The sequence below is a fragment of the Gymnodraco acuticeps genome, unplaced genomic scaffold (assembly GCF_902827175.1).
Source record: "Gymnodraco acuticeps unplaced genomic scaffold, fGymAcu1.1, whole genome shotgun sequence".
Classification (NCBI taxonomy): Eukaryota; Metazoa; Chordata; class Actinopteri; order Perciformes; family Bathydraconidae; genus Gymnodraco; species Gymnodraco acuticeps.
Window position 1 is genome coordinate 53,429 of NW_022990747.1, and position 10,895 is coordinate 64,323.

Sequence of the window (10,895 nt, forward strand, 5' to 3'; positions counted from 1 at the left end):
TTAAATTGTTTCACCTACATTGAGGATGCTTCCTATGCCCATGTTTTATTCCATGCGTCAAGTCAGGCAAATTGGGTCCAAATGTTATTGCATCAATGATCTGTTAACATTAAAATGAATAAATTAGTGCTGTCAAAATTATCGCGTTAACGGCGGTAATTAATTTTTTGAATTAATTGCGTTAAAATATTTAACGCATGTGCAGAATGGCCCGCCCCATACATGCCACCAGTGGCAGCGCCAGGGTATGGCTGGGGTAGGCTACACCCATACCAAGAAATGGCTTAGCCCCACCATGAAAAATGATGTTAAAGTAAGCAAAATAAAGTCTGCCAACTCGCGCGGAGTAAATTGCAGACAGCAGTTAGTAAGATTGATTTCAGGAGCCACGGTTTTGAAAACTTTTGTCACGTAGTGATCGTCTTCTCAATAGAACATCTTTGATAACGGCGTGGTGTTGTTGCAGGAAGTCCCGACGGAGAATACTTTTGCTGTAGTACAGGGGTGCACATAACTGGTACGCAGGTTATGTGCGTAATCTGAAATGCTTACCGTCACTTGTGTCACAAAGCGCATTTGCGTACCGACGTACTTGTGAAGCTTTTCCAGAAGGCGGTTAGATCACCGGACGACAGAGTCGGTCTCCGTGTGCACAGACAGGGCTGCTGTTAACGTCGGTCTGTACAACGGAACTGTGCCAAAACTACGCCAACCGGCTGCGGAGGAAGACTCTCCCCCCCACTGGAGAACTGCGCTAAAACAGCTGATCACAACGTTCACACTCTGTGGTCACGAAGTACTCCACTAGCCGCCGCCCCCCCCCCCCCTCTGTCGACTTTCCTGAAGTACTCCCCCGTTGATAGCAATCAACACGTAATGAATTAAGACCCCACGGTTTGATGATTGATAGGTGTGTGTGGGTTGTCTTTCATTTTGACACGCAGAAAAATGTTATAATAAACATAGATACTGTATGTTAAATGGATATATCCGCCTTCTTTAATTTATCTTCCCATTCCCACAACAATATACATAAATAAATGGCATATTTTGGACATAGTTCGAATGGTGATTAATCATGATTAATTAATTTTTAAACTGTGATTAATCTGATTAAACATTTTAATCGTTTGACAGCCCTAGAATAAATATATGCTGTAACTATTTTGCTCTAGGCAACTCAAGGGCTCAGGTAATGTGATTACCATATGAATAATTGTCCAAAATAACATTAAATGCATAGGATTTTTTGTTAAGTAACATACTTTCATCGCCGGCCAGCTGATACATGCCACGCATTAAGTGGGCCTGTCTGTCAATTAATCCCCGGGCCACTTTTTCCTCCCAGTCCGCCCCTGAGAGTCTGGCTCTTTGTAGCCAGAGATGGTTTTCAGGCCTCTCCAGACTCCACTGATGTTCCTCTGCAGCAGCTGTTCCTCCATCTTCTTCCTGTAGCTGTTTTTCCCCTCTGATTTTCCACCTCAGCTCCCTCTGTACAGTCTTCAGCTCCTCTCTGTTGCCAGATCTGAAGGCCCTCTTTTTGTCCTTCAGGAGAGCCTTTATTTCAGGGGTAATCCAGGGTTTGTTGTTGGGAAAACACCGTACAGTCCTGGTGGGTACGACGTTTTCCTCACAGAAGTTAATATAGTCTGTGATGCAATCTGTAAGGCCATTGATGTCCTCCCCGTGAGAGTCAGTGAACACATCCCACGCAGTAGTGTTGAAACAGTCTTTCAGAGCCGCCTCAGACCACCTCTTCACGGTGCGTGTGGGCACCGGCTGTCTGTGGACCAGGGGTTGGTACACAGGCTGGAGGTGAACCAGGTTGTGATCAGATCTGCCCAGGGGAGGAAGGGGGGGATGAGCTGTATGCATCCTTGGTGTACCATCATTGTTGTAAAATAAGAACTGGATACAGCGTCGGAGGCGGGGTCTCGTTCTTTCCTATGAGAGCTGCTCATTGGCGCATGATTGCAAAATGGCCCATCTTTTGAGAGAGCGAAACGTCACAGATTACCCGTCATGCTTAGCTTTCAGAGCAGAATAACCCGTATGTGCGCTCACAGAGCATGCGCCCCTTAAGCCCCGCCCCCGAGCTCCCACGGCTCAGTAAAATTAATTGAGACAGAAAATAAATCTAGATTCGGCTTTTAGTGCATTTTATAACCTAATGATTATAATAAGGGTTATAAAATAGTTCATACTGGGTAGTTTATTTAGTTTAAAACAAATTATCCGCTGATTTACAGACGTTTCTTTCCCAATGTTAGTCAATGGGGAAAAGTCTTTCTGGGCCCAGTGAAGTCACGGACTGGTACGGAAATTGTAGTACCGCCGTTTGGACACAACGAATATTTTCATCAGAGTCCGGTGCACTTCCTGGGGGCTTGGGTACCATGCAGTGGCGTAACAAGGTTGTGATTGGCCCCGGTGCAAATATTGATTTTGGGCCCCCCATCGCCCCAAACATAAGCGCACGCTGATGCGCTCACACACGCACAGACATACACTCTCTTTTGAGCGCTGCTCTTGTGCTTTGGTTTGCTGTACATTATAAATGCAAGCCATTACATTTTTTATAATGCTGCCGAACTTGCTGCTGCTAGCTACAGTACAGTACAGTAAGGCAAGGCAAGTTTATTTATATAGCACCTTTCAGCACCAGGCAATTCAAGGTGCTTTACAGGTTGATTAAACAGTTCGCTCGTCACGCAAAGGTATCACATGACATGAAAGGGAGCAATGTCATTGGACAGACAAATTACAAATTAATTTAGGTTGCTTGGTTACTTTGAAGACTGCGCGAACCGGTCAGTGCCAAAAATCTGTATTTTTGAATATGGATCTTAAGTTGGCGTGGCGTTAAAAATATGTAATCGCGATTAATCGCATGATGTCCATAGTTAATCGCAAATGAATGGCACATTTTTTATCTGTTCTAAATGTACCTTTTTAATACTCTTATCAACATATGAGTGGACAAATATGCTTTATACAAATGTTTGTTTATTATCATTGGAACAATGACAAATATTCTCCTGAATATTCTCAACACAACAACCTCTGGGCTATCGGCATTAGCTGTGTGCTTGTCTTGCTGTTTAAAACACATTTCTTTGTATCCATATATCTTGCTAGAATCTCCCACCATCCAACTAACAACAACAACGTCAAGCCTTTGGGCTCTGAAACTACGGAGCGGGCCGAGGACAAATACACATGCGTTAAATAATTAGTGACGTTACATTTTTTTTGCGTTAACAACGCCCTAATATATATATGTAGTACCATGTGTATACACAATATCACTTATTCTCTTCTGTTGAACATGTTGGATTGTGTATTGTCCGAGTCCTTTTTATTTTACTGTAACTTTGGAAGAACAAATGAAATGCAATGAATAAGCTTAATTTTCACTGAAGCACACATAACGTCTGATCTAATATTTTTAACAAATCATCCCTAATGCATTGACTAGGCCAGGGGTATTCAACAAAAATTCAACGAGGTCCAGTTAGAGAAAATCTCCCCATGCAAAGGTCCGGAACATCAAAATGTCTAAGTTGCTTTATGAATTAGTGTGATATATATTGAAGTAGCTGCAGCTGTATCAATGTCTGCATGTTATCAAAAACTGACTGCCAATCAAATAAAGAAAGTACAATTCATATACAACAATATTTATTGTCAATTAACATTGAACTATACAGATATACAGTAAATACTGTGGATATGTGTAATGTTCCTCTCGGGCTGCATTTAAAAAATAAAATAGAGAAAATAAATAAAATAGCTTTTGAAAATATGTGCATCTTAAAAGTGCTTAATTTTAGACAAATAAAATAAAGTGTAGCAGCAGCTTGAGTTTCCCTTTTTCTTTGTTAACCGTTTCACATTATACATTCACGATTATAGAACAATATCAGCCTTTACACATCATAACAATTGAACAGTTTTAAAGTTTCTCTTTCTTTCCCTCTTATATTGCAGTCCCTCACTCACTTTTTTTAAAATTCAGTGCGAGAATTGAGCTTGTCCTGCCAGGAGTTTAGATCTGGGCTGAAATGGTGTCAGTCAGGGCCATTCTCATACACATGCAGGTGCTCATTGGTTAGCCTGCCCTGGAACGATATTTAGTTTTATTTTGATCCTGGTGGACTGATCATATTGGGCTCTGAGACTGCTTATTTTTTGTGACCTCAGTTCTGACTTGAGAGGGAATGTTTGGTCAAACACTTTGTGTTTTGTCTCATAGTGGCGTTTTGGCACTTTTAATGAGCGCCACGGTCTCTGAACAAATGAGACACACTGGTGCTGTGCTCCCAGTGGGCAGGATGAACATGAATGAGTCCGTCCACTCGGGGTTAAAAGCCACTTTCCTCTTCTTGGAGAGCGCCATGTGTAATTATTTGTCTCTCCCTGGCTGCCGCTAACACGCCTGTTCACTCTCCTCTCCGCTTCTCTCCCTGTATCGCTAATTATTCTCTTCACTCACTTTCCTTACTCTTACTCTCTGCTGCGCTCTCATCTCTTCTTCTGTGTTTCTCTCCCCGTATCGCTCACTCGTCTCTTCTTCTGTGTTTCTCTCCCCGTATCGCTCACTCGTCTCTTCTTCTGTGTTTCTCTCCCCGTATCGCTCACTCGTCTCTTCTTCTGTGTTTCTCTCCCCGTATCGCTCACTCGTCTCTTCTTCTGTGTTTCTCTCCCCGTATCGCTCACTCGTCTCTTCTTCTGTGTTTCTCTCCCCGTATCGCTCACTCGTCTCTTCTTCTGTGTTTCTCTCCCCGTATCGCTCACTCGTCTCTTCTTCTGTGTTTCTCTCCCCGTATCGCTCACTCGTCTCTTCTTCTGTGTTTCTCTCCCCGTATCGCTCACTCGTCTCTTCTTCTGTGTTTCTCTCCCCGTATCGCTCACTCGTCTCTTCTTCTGTGTTTCTCTCCCCGTATCGCTCAATCGTCTCTTTCGCCCCCTGTCGGCGGCGGTTAAAATAGAATCACCCCGTCAAAATTGAAATCCCTTATTAATGTATTGATTATACGTCCGGGTCCGTATAGGTCTGCGTCTGGGTCCGGACCGCGGTCCGCCTGTTGCAGACCCCTGGACTAGGCTATTCATCGTCCTTAAATGCAGGCTTGAAGTTACACGTTACACGTTCCACAGCCACAATTAGTCGGTTTCACAAGTGTATTGAAAATCAAATAAATAGTATGCATTGGTATTACCAATGCTTACTATTTATTTGATACCAATTTGGTAATACAATTAATAAAAACAACAAGGTTTGGGTTCGTTCTTCAGATATGACTGTGACGTTAACTTGTAAGCTCAATAATGAACTCCAGCTCAACAAACCATATTGTAATATCTAAGTATCTATGTAATATCATCTTGAAATATGACATTAATAATTGTAATACACACATCTTATTGTGAGGTTGATTTCAAATACACTACGCTGCTCTTCAACACTACTTTGATGTTAGCTTGTCTACATACTCGAGCATAGCGAATTTAAATTAACCTTAGCCATGCATACAGTTACCTACATAATCAAATATCTCTTGCAAGGATGACCTTATTTTACCAACCTCAAACAGAAGCTGTTTGTTCTACAGTATTATCCCACTTAACGCTTAACACTTCTCTATTTCGTTTTAACTTGGAGGCTACGATTAGCATTGTTAGCACAGATGTAGCTATCTACCACTCGCGTACATGCTAACCCAAGCCTTAACATTCATTACGTAGCTGATTAAAATCATAAAAACATAAATGAAGTACTCAAATTTCACTTACCGCAAAACCGCATTCATGCACCATCTGTTTTAACCGCAGAGCGAGCCACAATAGTCCGATATAAGCAGTACTCAAGTTGTAAAAATAAATCAGGGGGCATGGTGGATTTTATCATATGGGGACATAATTTGTGCTGATAACCCGCAGAGGGTGGGAGACCAACCAGCATAAAGATAATTATTATACTCCTAAAACAACATGCATGTTATGGATGTTCAGATACTCCTGCCATTGCACTTGACCAAGGCACCTCAGAATTGGAGTCGGTCCCCGGGCTGCCATGGCACCACTAACATTTAGGGTCAAATGCAGAGGACAATTAGTGCAAACAAACTTATTTTCACTTTAATTTAAAGGGGGGGAGGGGATCAAAAAATGTGGTTATAATGGAAGTCTATGGTACAAATCTTGTAGGTTAACAGTCCCAACGTACCTTTTTGTTCAATCTGACATTATACAAAAAGTTAAAATGCACCAAAATCAATCTTCTCATTTATTATTCAGATGGATCAGCTGATGATACTAATAATAAAGTCAAATTTGTTTTTAGAATATTGAATTAGTGTATTTTTTCAAAAAAGCAGTTACTGGTATACGATCAAAACTGGTATCTAAAGGGTTAATTTTGTATCGTGATTCATTATGTAAATTAAACACTTCATGAAAAAATTGAGGAAGAAAATTTGAAAAATATGGATCCGTCATCATTTTATTGCAGTTCAAATACAAATATTTGATGTTAACATTCCCAATGTTACTTTTTTTAACAGGGCATTAAGTGATAAGATAATACAAAATAGGACCAATGTTGTCAATGGCTGCCTACTCCACTCTCCCCCATCTCATAGAAGTTTCCAAAGATTTTCATAATCATGCTTTTTGGTCTCAATTTTTCTGGCTCTTGCTTTAGGATTGTTAGCTAAGCAATGGCTTTGAAGCCAAGTATTGACATATACATCTGGTCTGAATTTGTTCAGTGGAGGGCCAACACACTTGATGCAAGGCTGACATGCTTTTTACCTCTAGGGAGCTTCTAGTTGTGGTTAAAATGTTCATCTGACTAAACCCACGTTCACACTCAGCTGTGGAGATGACCAGAGTGTTCACTGCTTGAAGGAGGGGTTTCAGCTCTTCTGGTGCTGGTGGTATCATTTTTTAACAGTTTTGAGTCTGACCATGTCAATATATTCCCTCATCCCTCTCTGAATTTGTCTGCCATTATCAAGCTTGAAAAAGGTGCAGAGTTGCTGTATTTCCTTTTCAGCATAACGAACTCCACACGCATCTGGCCAGCTAGACGGCTGCAGCACTTTGACGTTGTTAAGAAATCTCTGGTATTCTTCCTTGCTTCTCTGTTTACCAGGCAGGCAACCCATTCTCGTCTCAATACTAGCAGCCAAGGCATGAAAACAACGTTAGTGGTTTATTTCTCTGCTGTACCTTGAATTATTTGTCAGTGGCACTCCTTTGAATAGCTTCAAATCCCCTGCTGTCTGAGTCTCCTCTGCCCTTGGTCCAGGTTGCTGTGCCATTGACTTTAACACGCAGATCTGCCGACTGAGACTTGCTTCGGCCTTGGGGAGCGTCATGTTTCTGTCTTGAAGGGAGAGCGAGAATTCAGACAGCTCTTCTAAAGCATCATACATGACTCCAAGATTATGGACAAAGGTTGCATTAGAGAGGCGATTTGCTAAACCACTGAACATGCATCTCTCTGTTGATCTTCTTTTAGGATCAACTGAGGCATCAGAAAAGTGCTTGTGGAGCGCTGGGTACTGTTGCCATACAGCTTTAATGGTCCTATAACTGGATGCCACCCATCTAGTGCTGAGAATTCTCCCTATGTTCAGACACTGTAATGCAAGGTCCTCACAACATTCAGTGAGCTCGTGGTGGTTTTTGGCAGATGCATGATAGAGACTGTATATTTTGTCAAAGAAAAACTGGAAATCATTCATCCCTGCAATTTCCTCAACAGCATCTCCAACACTCAACTCAAGACGATGGTTCATGCAGTGCCACACCATCACGTTGGGAAACTTTTCAACAAGTTTGGTTGCAACACCTGATTTACTTCCAAGCATGACGGACGCTCCGTCTGAAGCAAAGCAAACAAAGCGCTCCTTCATAATAGCTTCAGAGAAGCCATGGTGTGACAGGTTATTCATCAGAGCTTGATAAATTCCATCTGCATTGGTAGCAGAAAGCTCAACTAGATCCAAGAAGAATGTTAGTGGCTCTTCACTCATCCCTAGGCTTGCTCTAATATAAATGATCAAAACTGATTTTTTACTGTCAGTTGTAGATTCATCTATCAGAACAGAACATTTTGTTTCACTTTGAAGGACTACTCTCTTTCTCATTTCACTTCCTATGTGTCGGCTGATTGTTGCACAGGAATAGTCTGAATGTAAAGTTCTTCCCATGTCAAGTCCATTCATGACTTGCAGATCAATATCAGTTGGTAGATAGATTGTGAAAGGCCTTGCGGATTTCACAATCTTGTAAACTGTGCGAAATACTCGATCAGTAGTTAAGAAGTGATCCCTCTGCATATCTGAAGTCAACGTTTCCATTATTTTTTCTTTTGCCGTTTCCATGGTTTTCTCAGCTGCTTGATGATAGTCTGACATTCTATGCTTGTGTATCTTCTTCCGAAGAGACTGCAGCGGTGCAGCTCTCGTTGCACCATAGGCTGTTACTTTAACTTTAGACCACTCGTCAGCAATATGCACCTGGCTCCCACCAGCTTGGCCCAACTGCTTTTATCTTCTGGCAAGTTAGACAACCAAGTTTTTGGTTTTGGCATATTAGCCATGGGTATTGCTTAGTTTTCTCTCTTAACATGTTAGATGTCCAGCATTCAGGGATATCTTGATCATTATTGCTCTCTCCCTGGTAACTTGGGCCATCAGAATCTGGGATGCTTGTTTCTTCTGCACTATCTTCTTCAGCACTATCTTGCCCTGCTGCTGCTTCCCCCTTTCTTTTTCTTTCCACTACAAAAACAACAAACAATAGTAAAACTAATTTGCCTCTTGTCCACTGACATAATGAGCTGTATTAGGCCAATTGAAAAATAACAGTGTCTTAACCCAACATGTAGAATTAAGAATGATCAAACCTGTTCCTCCTCGAGCTCTTCGCTCATGCTGTGTCATGTCCTGCTTCCTGGCCTGCTTCCTGGCCATGGTTGTCCTCTATGGGAGGAAAACAAGGTCATTATGGTTTTGATACAATGACTGAGAAGACTTCTTATGCAAACAGGTGACATTACTCTTCTAGTTGATTTTTAAGAAAACTACATATTTTCATTAAAATGCCCAACATTCAAGTTTGGATATAATAGTTTTGGGGCTGAAAAAGGAGTTTCTCACCTTCCTTTTAATATCACTATTTAAATATTCATATAACAAAATATTCTGTGAGTCTCCAGAGATTAATAGAAATGCCCAAAAATGCACTGGGAAAGAGTTAATTATCTTATAATTAATAGTTATCAAACCTTCAATTATGTTAGCTTCTGAATTCTCACTCCCAACTCGGCCTATGTTGACGTTATGTCAGTGTCCCTTGTCGTGTTCCTCTTTTTAACATGATTAGCTGACGTTAATGCTAGCCTAGTTAGCTAATGAAGTTCAAGTACTCATCTTTTAGCTAGCTAGCTAGCATTAGTTATCTAGCTAGCTAACACGAGAGAAAAACGTAGCTAAACTAAGTTGTTATTGCTGCTTATGTCCATATATTCCGCCTTTGGTGACTAAAGTAATGAGTAATGTAACTGATGTACTTATATGATTCTGTTTTCTTCAAGGTTGTGTCTTCCTGGTCGAATGTACTTATTGTAAGTCGCTTTGGATAAAAGCGTCAGCTAAATGCAATGTAATGTAATGTAATGTAATGTAATGACTAAGATTACTGACTCTCGACTTACCTGAAATGTTATTTTTAGTCTTTTTAAATATGAAGTCCCTCAGATCGCGTTGTCTTCCTGGTCGCTTGGCCATTGTGATGACCGTTACCTGCGCTAGTGCTGCTATGCAGCTTCTGGCATCAATCAAACAGGCGCATCACGGCGCTCTGGCGCCCTCTAGGGCACTCGCATAGCATAGCGTCAGTGACTTCGTAAAAATGTCATTGCATGTGTGCGTGCTCCCTCGCCCACAGTATTTTACTCAATATGCGCAAAATTAATGTTGAAATAGCAGTAATACCAGTGCCAAGTTCATTGATAAAATTACATAAGGGATGGAAAGGGGGGATGGCAGTTTTAGAAGGGGGATGATTTTTGACCGTTTTTATTTCAGGGGGGATGCCATCCCCCCTCATCCCCATTCAACTCGAGTACTGGATATAAGCATGGAAAACAAACAAACACGGCCGAGTTCAATTTATGTCCCCCGGATGAACTGAGCAGGCAGAGTCCCTGCTGCTAGCAGAGAGACAGTAAGCACTGGACAGAGCTGTCACTCAATGTGACCACGCCCTAATTTATGCATAACTTTAAGACTAAGACTTTAAGAATATTAATTAAACAGATGAGTTGAGAAAAAATTCACCCCCCAATCCATAGTCATGAAGGGGGGATCTAACTATACAGAGAATATGGTTTTTTGAACAACGATGTAAACATGTTTATTTCTGCTTTAAAGTTGGGCATTTTAACATGGGGGTCTATGGAAATTGCTCCCTTCTGCAGACTGCTCCTACTGGCCACTAGATGAACTGCAATTTGAGGCACTTCCTTATTTGCCTCCCTGCTCTGCCCCAGAGTTTGCCGCTTGGTTACAATGTGCAATGTGCATTTAGGGCAGTACTGACAGTATTAGGATGAACAATATATTGTTAACATTGTGTGCATTATGTAATGTTTAGGGCATTTTTGAGCTGTTGTAATGCGTTTGCACCTGCCGGCCACCATACATATATAACGCTGCTTAAATCCCACCAATCAAACCACCATACGTTTTTTTTTTTTAAATGCGAACAAATCTGTAAATGCAGAAAAAGGAATGATTCCGTTTTAATCCAGTACACACCAATGTACATTAGTAATCTTTTTAAAAGAGAACCCATCTGCCGTGACATTGTTACCGCAA